The sequence below is a fragment of the Corella eumyota genome, chromosome 6 (genome assembly GCF_963082875.1).
Source record: "Corella eumyota chromosome 6, kaCorEumy4.1, whole genome shotgun sequence".
In the NCBI taxonomy this organism is placed as follows: Eukaryota; Metazoa; Chordata; class Ascidiacea; order Phlebobranchia; family Corellidae; genus Corella; species Corella eumyota.
This window is the reverse complement of record NC_137495.1, coordinates 1129212-1140981: the sequence shown is the minus strand read 5'-3', so window position 1 is coordinate 1140981 and position 11770 is coordinate 1129212. Positions and strand designations below refer to the sequence as shown.

Genomic DNA, 11770 nt, shown 5'->3' with positions numbered 1-11770 from the left:
TCTTTAATGTTTAATTTTTCAAATAATTAAGTTTTATACCTTTTGCCAATTGTACACCTTTCTTAATTTTTTGGTTTGTTTTTTATCTAAATTTAAAGTTAAATTTTGTCATAATTGTTCAATAGTTGTTTTTTATTAACATAATAAAATTTAAAAAAAATCATAATTAAAATTCTATTAAAAAATAAATAAAATAAAGTCATTCGAAGTTATAATAAATATTTCTTATTAATACCTTTTGTCGCAGTTAAAAAACACCTTTTTGCCATTTTTAAAATACCTTTTTGTCATAATTTAAAATACCTTTTTGCCATTTTTAAAATACTTTTTTGTCATAATTTAAAATACTTTATTGTCACAATTTAAAATACCTTTTTGCCATAATTTAAAATACTTTTTTTGCCATTTTTAAAATACCTTTTTGTCAAAATTTAAAATACCTTTTTGCCATAATTTAAAATACCTTTTTGCCATAATTTAAAATACCTTTTTTTGCCATTTTTAAAAATTCCTTTTTGCCATTTTTAAAATACCTTTTTTTGTCATTTTTATAATACCTTTTTGCCAAAATTCATTATACCTTTTTTTGCCATTTTTTAAATTACCTTTTTGCCATAATTTTAAAATACCTTTTTTGCTATTTTTAAAATACCCTTTTGCCATAATTTAAAATACTTTTTTGCCATTTTTTAAAATACCTTTTTACCATTATTTAAAATACCTTTTTGCCATAATTTGAAAAACCTTTTTGCCATTTTTTTTAAATAACTTTTTGCCATTTTTAAAAACACCTTTTTTGCCAGAATTTAAAATACCTTTTTGCCATTTTTAAAATACTTTTTTCCCATTTTTGAAAATACCTTTTTTTGCCAGAATTTAAAATACCCTTTTTTCAGAATTTAAAAAACCTTTTTGCCATTTTTAAAATACCTTTTTGCCATTTTTAAAAACAACTTTTTGCCATTTTTAAAAACAACTTTTTGCCATTTTTAAAAACAACTTTTTGCCATTATTAAAAATACTTTTTTGCAATTTTTAAAATACCTTTTTGCCATTTTTAAAAACAACTTTTTGCCATTTTTAAAAACAACTTTTTGCCATTATTAAAAATACTTTTTTGCCATTATTAAAAATACTTTTTTGCCATTTTTAAAATACCTTTTTGCCATTTTTAAAAACAACTTTTTGTCATTTTTAAAAACAACTGTTTGCCATTATTAAAAATACTTTTTTGCCCATTTTAAAATACCTTTTTGCCATATTTAAAACTGATATTTTGCCATTAATTTTATATTATTATAATAATTTAAACAATGCTTTTTTAGCATTTAATTTAAATACTAGGATCAGCCTTGTTGGATTAAGCGAGTCAGTCTTACGTTAACTTAAATTCGTGCGCGTGTTGCAACACATCGCTCCGCCCGTCACTTTAGTTCGTCGGTTTAGTTATTACCTCAGAGTGCCTCGGTTTAGTTATTACGTCAGAGTGCCTCGGTTTAGTTATTACCTCAGAGTGCCTCGGTTTAGTTATTACGTCAGAGTGCGTCGGTTTAGTTATTACGTCAGAGTGCGTCGGTTTAGTTATTACGTCAGAGTGCGTCGGTTTAGTTATTACGTCAGAGTGCGTCGGTTTAGTTATTACGTCAGAGTGCGTCGGTTTAGTTATTACGTCAGAGTGCGTCGGTTTAGTTATTACGTCAGAGTGCGTCGGTTTAGTTATTACGTCAGTTTGTGTCGGTTAGTTATGACGTCAGTTTTACAGTCAACTTTTTATAATAAAATTAGATAGTATCTTGAAATTTTGTATAACCGCTAGTTGGGGTTGCTGTGTACCATTTGATCGTGCGCTAGCTGGGTCTGCGTATCATTTGATCGTCCGCTAGCTGGGGCTGCTGCGTACCATTTGATCGTCCGCTAGGTGGGGTTGCTGCGTACCATTTGATCGACCGCTAGCTGGGGTTGCTTGGTGATAGATGCAACATTTTTAAACCGTCACGCGGTATTTTGAATGGCCGCTAGCTGTTGCTTGTGAGCAACTGATTGTTTTCTGTTTAATATAAATCATCGTTTATTTATATTAATAAGTTTTAATATAATAATAACGTGTTTGTATTTTGTTAAATGTTAGTAAATTTGTTTTTACTTTGAATTTAAATATTTTTTTTAATAATAATTGGATTGTTTATATTTAAATTTTGGTTTATTTATATTAATAAATGTTAATGTAGTTTGTTAGTAGTTTTAATTTTATTAAATTTCTTAAATAATAATTGGTTTGTTTTATAGTTAGGTGTACAAATGCAATTGGTATAAATAAATTAAATTAGCAAATTTAAAACTACTTCGAATCTAATTAATATATTTTTATAAATTATAAAGAACAAATTTAACCTTTCTTTTTTTTCCGAGGTGATGACGTCATGCAATACGTACAATTTTTCGGTTACATCCTTGTGCCTATTTCTTGATGGGCTATCGATGACGTAGCTCTCTGGTGACGTGGTTTTCTGGTGGCGTAGCTTTCTGGTGATGTAGCGCTCTTGATGACGTAGAACATTAATGATTACGTAGGTGACGTAGCTTTCTGGTGATGTAGCGCTCTTAATAACAAAGCGCTCTTGATGACGTAGAACATTAATGATTACGTAGACCTCTGATGACGTAGCCTTCTAATTACGTATTGTTCCGATTACGAAGTTCTCTTGATAACGTAGTGTTTCTGATGACGTAGTCCGTTTAAGATGTGGTTCTCTGATAACAAAGCCATTTTAATGGCATAGAACTCTAATAATTACCTAGTTCTCGTACGACGTAGCCTTCTGATTACTTAGTTCTCTTGATGACGTTGTGCTTTTGATGACGTAGCTCTCTTGATGACGTGGACTTTCGATGACATAGCTCTCTTGGTGATGTTGACTTTTTGATGACGTAGCCTTCTCGATGACGTAGCCTTCTCGATGACGTAGCCCTCTCGATGACGTAGCCCTCTCGACGACGTAGTCCTCTCGACGACGTAGTCCTCTCGACGACGTAGTCCTCTCGACGACTTAGCCCGCTCGACGACTTAGCCCGTGGTTCAATGGTTCAATGGTCCCGTGGTTCAATGGGCCTATGCGGTTTTAATGTGGCAAATCCAATATTGTAGCCCACATGAACGTTGTTTCATCCTCAACAACAAAACATTATATTTGGTAGTTAACTTTAAACAACCATCTTCAATCTTATTCCGCCATGCGTGGCGCGTTTTTTTCCATCTTGGTGTTTAAAATGTGCACAGCCTTATAAAGGTGCCGCACAATCTTTTCTATCTTCACCATTTGACCCTTTAATAATTGTGTGTGTTTGTTTTTATTTTGTATGTTTACCATTATATTGACTAACAGTTTCATGTTCCACTATAACAAATTTTTTTTTAATAATTTTGCAATTAATAATTTTAATTAATTTACATATTCGTTCAATAATATGTAGCCCCCTACTGGACAGTAGGTTGTTTAATATATTTGTGCAATGTATGTGACAAACGTTATTTCGAAAGGCCGAGTTGGGACGTTCTTTCTTTTCGGTAGGTTTATTTCGGTTAGTCCCTTGATCACATGCAATTTATCGTGACCAGTTCGTGCTTTCCTACTAGAGCCATACTGGGTTATATTAAATGTAATTTTTTAAATAATAAACCATCAACATCGTTATCTGTTTTATTTAATCATCTTGTTGTTGTAACATTTCTTATTAACATATAATTTATTAACTGTAATTATTTGAACTCTTGTTATTATTTTTGATAACTTGTATCTTGTTGTAAGTCTTACTTTATTTGGTAACTTGTCTTGTTTGTTTGTAATTGTTTTTTGTATTTATTTTTAAATATTTTTGTATAATAATATAATACCTCTAAATTTAGGATGTCTTTGAATTTTAGTTATTTGGCACTGCCTAAGTTTAGTCTTTTTTTTAATTTGTGAAACAAATGCTACTAGTCAGGCTTAGGTTTTGGTTAACCAGGTGATATCATCGTACTGACATTCCATCGCGCTAGTCATTGAAATTCCGCGCATTTTTGCTGACTTGGTGCAACGAGTACACCCGAGACTAGACTTTGTTAAATATGCAAGTTATTCCTAAATTTTACCCTTTCAAAAATTTTTTTTTACGACACGGTTAACCTTTTTTTTCGCAAAGCGAAAATGAGAGAGGCCCAAACATGTCACGTGATACACGTGATACAGCGTCACAAACATGTCACGTGATACAGCGGCCAGACGCACCGTTTCTGCTGTTTGTATACTGGTAATAACATTTTATCACCTTTTTTTGTGTCCTATAGAAAGTTTTTTGGTGTCCTATAGAAAAATAAAGAAATGCACGATTGCTTCTCGATTTTTGTTCTCGATTTTTGTCCTGACTTTTAAATTGGTGTACTGTTTATAAGAAATTTTGGCGCGTTGCCGTAGTTACGTTTTCGTCGTTTGTATACTGGTGTAATTATATCGGTTCACGAGGGAAAGTTTTTTATAATTAAGTTTTTTTGCCCAATAAAAATATAAGAAAAATACACAATACCTAATACAATAATGCGACAAATAAATTTAAAAATCAATTTTATTGTTTAAAATATGCCATAATTCTTAAACTTTACTAAAAAATTCATAATATAGAAATAACATTTTATTTATTAGTTTAAGTTTTTAAGTCGCGCCAATGCTGCAACATTATTTATTTTTTAACCCTGCGTTAACAAATAGCTTGATTACGTCACAACAGAACACCCTTTCTAATAAAATTATAAAAAATTCTATCACCTTAAGATCATGTGACAAAAAATATCATAACATGACCGTCTTAACGATTTAAATAAAAACGTGATACCTAGCTTTCACCCATAAAAGGTTTGCATATACAATTTTGTATTAAAAAACGTACATAAGTAATTAAATCGCCAGCAATCAATATATACAAATTACACAAAACTATCTCAGTTCAAACAGAGTCAACCTTTAGCAATCAAAATATACACACAACTTATAAAATATTCAGATTCTAATTATGCTACAGAAAAGTGCGTGATAATAAAATTAAAATAAAAAACATTTGCATTACATTTTGCTTCAAAATATAAATTTGTTTGTTGTAATATTCAAATTCTAAAATTAAGTAACTGTTTGAAAATTGTAACATCAAGTATTTATATGTGTTTGTTGGTTTGATTTACATCTTCTATAAAACGTTTAAAATCAAATTACATAGGAACTTACTACGCAAGCATGAGATAAAAAAAAACGTGTTGTTTAGTCAACCAATATAGATAAAAATAACTATGAAATTAAACGATGAAACCACATTTGCATAGTTAAGTGCGTTAAAGACATTAAAAAAATTAAAATTTTCTAACGTTCCAAAAAAAAGATTGAGATTAAGAAAAAAAATTGAGATTTAAAAATTGAGATTAAGAATTGTTTTAAAATATAAAATTTAAAAATAAAGGTTAAGCAAAATATGCAATACCCTATAAGGGTAGTATACATGTACTAAATATAGATATTTAACTTCATGAATATTGTTTAAATTGTTCATAAATTTGGTTAAGACATTCTTCCACCAAATCATCCAGGTTTTGGTAATTGTATTGGAGTTCCCTTCGGCATTTGAATGTGTACACTTTTAGCATGGGTTTTCTAAAATATAAATAAAATAAGATTAATACTTACGCAGATATTTATTTGCTTTATGTTAATATTGACTGTAATCGCCAAATGCATGCCACATTATGTTGTCGGGGCACACGATATGTTGAAGGAAAACGTCGGCAGGCAATAGAGCGTAAAAAGGAAATAGGGAGTGACGTTACGTAGATCGACGTCATTTTTATGTAATTTTGTATGTGATTTCGTAGGGTATGTGATTTCGTAGGGTAGCATATGTGATTTCGTAGGGTAACTCTGCTTCGCACCGTGCGCAAACCCAATGACGTAGGCACTAAGCGAATCACACAAAAATGCCTAACGTAGATTAAAAATAAACCGTATGAAAAATAAATAATTACTCGGAATTGCAGATAATTTCGATCTCCCATGCTATACTTCTATTTCCATTTAGAATATTTGTTAAAATCTCAAGTTTAAGGATTTGTTTGATTGATGCCTAAAATAAATTCACGAAAACATTTATTTTATGTTTCTAAAGAAACTTGTTTGTACGTTTTAATATAGTCAGAAAAATTACAATAGAAATTAAAATTCTTGTTTTATAAAACCTTGCTTCTAATAGCAATATAAAAACAATAAAACGTATTCAATAATAAATGATTACGATATTTAATAAAATTTTGCAAAAAATAATTTGGTGTTTACTAAAAATAAAACAATTAAAAAAAATTTTCGTTAAATATTGCCTATGTTAAGTTATTTAAATTAAAATTGTGATGTAAAGTTTATTTTTAAACTTACCTTAATAAGAGGCTCTTGTAAATTTTGCTTCATTTTAAGTAATTCACTTCCGAATGCCATTTTACAAACAATTCGTTATTAAAATTAAATTTGTTCTTTGCTGCTTTAAAACAATTCAACTTTAAAAAAATTATAGCACTTGAACTATTAGGGTGGTTTAGTCTGCAATACTACTTAAATGAATTTGTTTAGGATGATTCACTAATGTATTATTTCAGTATGAAAGTCCGTAGCGTGTTTATATGTATTAAAAAGAGAGAGTCAAACTTTTTTTGTCGTGGCGCGATCGAAAAAATTGAGAGAGACGGTAAGGGAAACCCCCCATTTGAAAATAAATGCTGTAGGAGAGAGGTAAAAGGAAAGGGCTGTTTTATTATGAGAGAGTCGTAAAAAAAAGGTTTTAAGTATACAACAAAACAATTTTATTAAAGGTTTAGTTGACGAAAGTATTTAACGTGGTATTTAAACTATAACGATTCTACTACAAGATATAACAATTATAAAATAACGATTTTACTACAAGAAACACTGTTACTGTCACTTTAAAGTAATATTAATCCTTTAATTTTTAACTGCCACTATTTTCTGACTGGCCCCTTTAAAGAAAAAAAAACAACAAAACTTACGTCAAAATTATAAATTAAAAAATAATATATTGTGAAACTAGTACAATTTCGTTTACTAATAATTCCGTTTTAAATACGAAAACTTTAAATTCAAACCTATAAATTTTTAACGGAAGGCTTTCCTTATTTTTGACACTTATTATAAATACTACAACCTAATTAAAAACATTCACCCATTACTTGAGCAAATTATTCAATATTTAACGACTTTTAAAACATAGTATTATGATTCCTCTTTTTTTCGTAGCTTTTCAACATGAGTGGACAGCGTGTTGGCTTCATGACACCACACCTTAATAACGCCCCAAGAATTGACTGTCATTTAAATTGAGCTCGGGGTGATTGTGGCGGGAAACTATTGCGTTGTGTCGGACGGATTTCGAAATTTAAACTTTTGTTTATTATTTAATGTTATTTAATAGCTTTAGTGACCATGACGTAATATGCTTTAAAATTTTTATAAAAATGTTAGTTTTTATGGCATGTTTTAAATCATTGAATTTGTTTCATTATTTTCCCAGTGGAATCAATCTAATATTTTTTTAAAGGTTTTTATTGCATAATGTATGCTAAAAAAACAAATAATTACTTATAAAAAATTCTTCTTTTTTCAATTAAATTTACAATAATTTTTTATTAGCTAAATACAAGTGTTAATTTATAAAATAAAAAGTTAATTTATAAAATAAAAAGTTTTGTTTTTTTATTCCCAAATTTTAATTCCCAAATTTTAGTTCCTAAAATTTAAGCACACAGATATCATGCGATTTTGTTCTATTTTTAGACATAAGACATGCCTTAAAAACGCCTTTTAATTTTTCTTTAAGGATGTTATATTGCCAAGAGGTATTACGACAATAAAATTAAACTAAAAAAAGGTGTTGATGCTAGTATTTAAACAATAAATTCATTTAAATTACAAAATTTTATTAAAAATACTTACAAAATAGACCCAACTTTAAGTTAGTTTATGGTACTTCCGTATATCGTAATGTTAATATTTTTTTAAAGATTTTTGAAAGTTTGCAATGTATAAAAAAATAACATTTTTAAAACATTAGCCAATAACTTTAGTATATTAAATCTTTAAACAATCATCTGTACTAAACATTGTGAATATACCTATCATTTTACCGTTGAGGAACGCCTATGAAACGCCTCTAATACGCCCACAACTAAAATTCTAGTTTTACGATTCGTCGGTGCTGATACATACATACATACCTCTTTTGTTCCGCCTGAGTATATTTTTGCACGGAAAATGACGATTTAGAGTAATGTAAGAAAGGTGGTCTTATCTCTTGGCAACTAGCAGCGTTAATATCAACACAGAAAACGTTTATTTTTGTACCAAATGTTGCACAATCTACGAAACCAAAAACTGTGTGTACGGAATAGGTTTTTCACGTTTATTTAATTTTAAGGTAGACCTAAACTGTTTAAAGTATGATAATATATTTATTTTAAAACTACTGGTTGAATTTTTTATTTTAGATTATTGAATTTTGCTTTTGTTTCAACATAAACTATTATTTAAATTATTTTTTGTATTTTACTCTTTTTTTGTGGTAATTAGCAACCCATACTTGTATGAGAATTTAGGTTTGATTTCCGCTACTTCGATGTTGACAGATAAATTATTAAAAAATTTGTTATTAATGTTATTTAAAATTGCTATAGTCAACTTAAGACTAGATGGGGGTAACAAACGTTACTCGATATTTAGGCAGTAAAGTTTTTTTTTTCTTCTACGTTGAGGATAAATAAATATTAATAAAAAATAATGTGAAGTGGAAACACTGAAAATGCAAATATTTGTTTTTAACAGCAAACAACTACACACAAAAAATAAGCCTTTATTTTGGCATTTAGAAGCAATATTATATGGCCAAAAGAATCATTACTAAGAGTTAAAGCTATGGCATCGGTTTAAACCATTTCGCAGCAGAATCTAAACGATATTTCTAACGGTTTTCCGAGAGCAAAACTGTCCAATAAATTGATCTCAAAATCGTCCAAAGTTTTTGAAAATAATGAAGTAAAAGAAAAGAAAATTAACTGGAAAAGGTAAATGTTGTTTAAATTTAAACCTTGCATGTAATACAGCGTTAGTTGTATTGTAATGTTGTCTAATATTCAATTTATGAAAGTGGTTTAAAACTGAATCCGGCAACCTGGTGTAGTGGTAACTTGGTAAGAACATTTGCTACACCACCATGAGGTCGTGGGTTCAAACTCCATTGATCTCATGCTGTAGCGCCTTTGAGTAAGGAGCTATAAAAGGTATGAACTCCTGCTGAGCCAGCACTTAATCAGCAGAATAATTATCAGGCAATTATAATCTATAATATCCCAAACTGCTTAAGGCAACTTGAGACTGGATAAAGATATATACAAAAAAAAAAACTAAAAAAATTTGTGTTTTTTTACCAGTTAATTTATGAAGTTAAAACCAATCTTATATAAATTTAATATTATTTAATTATCTTATAAATGTTATATTGTAAAATGTAAAGTTTCATAGTTAAGCGATCAGTAATTTAAATTCTTTTATTTTAGCAAATCGCGCACCAAATTAGTTGAGATTTTACGCCATGTTGTACTATTCGGTGCACCAGTAATGTTGTGTATGGTAATGTTTATGGTGCTATCTATTATCTACATAATACGACCCTATGGTATTACCAAAGATTTAAAAAAAAGGTAAATACAAATAAGAACGCAAAAGAAAAAGGGAGGGGCAAGATACAACGAAAAACAACGTTACAACAAAAAAATACCATTTATTCTAGACACGTTAAACATATTTGAATTGCCAGCAATTGAATATATACAAAAAAATGAACTTGTGAAATTTGTTTAAAAACAGTGTTGTTTAGTCAACCAATATAGATAAAAATAAGTGTGAAATTAAACGATGAAACCACATTTGCATAGTTAAGTGCGTTAAAGACATTAAAAAAATTAAAATTTTCTAAAATTCCATCGTTTTAAAAATTGAGAAAAACATTTTCTAACATTCCATCGTTTTAAAAATTGAGAAAAACATTTTCTAACATTCCATCGTTTTAAAAATTGAGAAAAACATTTTCTAACATTCCATCGTTTTAAAAATTGAGAAAAACGAGAGAATATATTTGTTAAAAAAAAGGCAAATACAAATAAGAACGCAAAGGAAAAAGGAGGGCAAGATACAAAGACAAACAACGTTACCACAAAAAAAAACTATTTATTCTAGACGGGTTGAAAATATTTGAATTGCCAGCAATTAAATATATACAAAAAAATGAACTTGTGGAATTTGTTTAAAAACAGTGTTGTTTAGTCAACCAATATAGATAAAAATAAGTGTGAAATTAAACGATGAAACCACATTTGCATAGTTAAGTGCGTTAAAGACATTAAAAAAATTAACATTTTTTAAAATTCCATCGTTTTAAAAAATAAGAGTAAATACTGTTTTAAAATATAAAATTTAAAAATAAAGGTTAAGCAAAATATGCAATACCCTATAAGGGTAGTATACATGTACTAAATATAAATATTTAACTTCATGAATATTGTTCAAATTGTTCATAAATTTGGTTAAGGCATTCTTCCACAAAATCATCCAGGTTTTGGTAATTGTATTGAAGTTCCCTTCGGCATTTAAATGTATACACTTTTAGCATAAGTTTTCTAAAATAAAAATAAAATAAGATTAATACTTACGCAAATATTTATTTTCGTTTATGCAGGGGTAAATATATGTTTTATGATTACATCATAGATAATATATTTTAAATTGTTTTTTTTTTTAATGTGACGGTATGATGTCATCCATCATACGTGTAAAATATAGCGACGAATTACAGGTGCTCAGAGTTGGGTTTACGGCGCAAAACATATTTGCTTTGTAGGAAAAAAGTGCGCCGTCTCAGGCAGTGTTTCCCTACAAAGGCTTTATCCAAACATGACCAGACAGTTTTTTCTACAAAAAAAATTTACTAGTTGCTTTTGTAGGGAAACACTGCGCGGTCATGTGTGAATAAAGCGGCACTATCAACCAATGACGTAGGCACTATAGGATATCACACAAAAAAAACAACATAGAACAAATTAAACTGTATGAAAAATAAATAATTACTCGGAATTGCAGATAACTTCTATCTCCCATGCTATACTTCTATTTCCATTTAGAATATTTGTTAAAATCTCAAGTTTAAGGATTTGTTTGATTGATGCCTAAAATAAATTCACGAAAACATTTATTTTATGTTTCTAAAGAAACTTGTTTGTACGTTTTAATATAGTCAGAAAAATTACAATAGAAATTAAAATTCTTGTTTTATAAAACCTTGCTTCTAATAGCAATATAAAAACAATAAAACGTATTCAATAATAAATGATTACGATATTTAATAAAATTTTGCAAAAAATAATTTGGTGTTTACTAAAAATAAAACAATTAAAAAAAATTTTCGTTAAATATTGCCTATGTTAAGTTATTTAAATTAAAATTGTGATGTAAAGTTTATTTTTAAACTTACCTTAATAAGAGGCTCTTGTAAATTTTGCTTCATTTTAAGTAATTCACTTCCGAATGCCATTTTACAAACAATTCGTTATTAAAATTAAATTTGTTCTTTGCTGCTTTAAAACAATTCAACTTTAAAAAAATTATAGCACTTGAACTATTAGGGTGGTTTAGTCTGCAAT

At 28.6% G+C, this 11770-nt stretch overlaps 2 long non-coding RNA genes across 2 annotated transcripts; both read right to left on the bottom strand.

Annotated features, from left to right (window-relative positions):
• Positions 1 to 5162: 5162 nt before the first annotated feature.
• Positions 5163 to 6588, bottom strand: LOC145755494 (uncharacterized). The gene is made up of 3 exons (XR_014284211.1): positions 6447 to 6588; positions 6044 to 6141; positions 5163 to 5675 (listed from the first exon to the last, which is right to left on the bottom strand). It is a non-coding gene; the product is annotated as an uncharacterized LOC145755494 (long non-coding RNA).
• A 4035-nt stretch (positions 6589 to 10623) lies between these two features.
• LOC145755276 (uncharacterized) lies at positions 10624 to 11728 on the bottom strand. Its single transcript, XR_014284190.1, has 3 exons — positions 11602 to 11728; positions 11199 to 11296; positions 10624 to 10750 (listed from the first exon to the last, which is right to left on the bottom strand). It is a non-coding gene; the product is annotated as an uncharacterized LOC145755276 (long non-coding RNA).
• Between the last annotated feature and the right edge of the window lie 42 nt (positions 11729 to 11770).